The 317-nt window shown below is 55.5% G+C and overlaps 1 protein-coding gene across 1 annotated transcript in view; it reads right to left on the bottom strand.

The window, feature by feature from the left end:
- Positions 1-296: 296 nt before the first annotated feature.
- The window catches only part of dpf1 (double PHD fingers 1), a 39,586-nt gene continuing 39,565 nt past the window's right edge, over positions 297-317 (bottom strand). Inside the window, 1 exon segment of the mRNA XM_062552661.1 lies at positions 297-317. This exon segment is cut by the window's right edge and continues 364 nt beyond it. The gene's annotated coding sequence lies outside the window, so the exon portion shown is untranslated.

Below are 317 nucleotides of genomic sequence, written 5' to 3'. Positions count from 1 at the left end.
CCCCTCCAAAGAAGTTCCTAAGTCCATGACCCCCTTTTCCTCACTATACCCTCAGTAAAGGGAATCCATGATCAACAGTTTCAATGAAGGAATGCTTTTAAGTAGTCTTTTCCTCTCTGAGCACTCGCAGGCTCCACACCTGACCCCGCTCTGGACAGACCAAACCCACCTGCGGCCAGAGAGTGACCGAGAGAGGGTGGCGAGCCTCGGGGTGCAGCGGCCGAAGAGGAGGCGAGGGAAGGGAAACGGAGAGAGAGAGAGAGAGAGAGAGAGAGAGGGAGGGAGACGGGCAAAAAGGCAAACAGCTCAGGGGAAGA

Source organism: Sardina pilchardus, chromosome 13 (assembly GCF_963854185.1).
Source record: "Sardina pilchardus chromosome 13, fSarPil1.1, whole genome shotgun sequence".
Taxonomy (NCBI): domain Eukaryota; kingdom Metazoa; phylum Chordata; class Actinopteri; order Clupeiformes; family Clupeidae; genus Sardina; species Sardina pilchardus.
The sequence above is the reverse complement of the archived record's forward strand: the minus strand, read 5'-3'. Positions and strand labels throughout refer to the sequence as shown.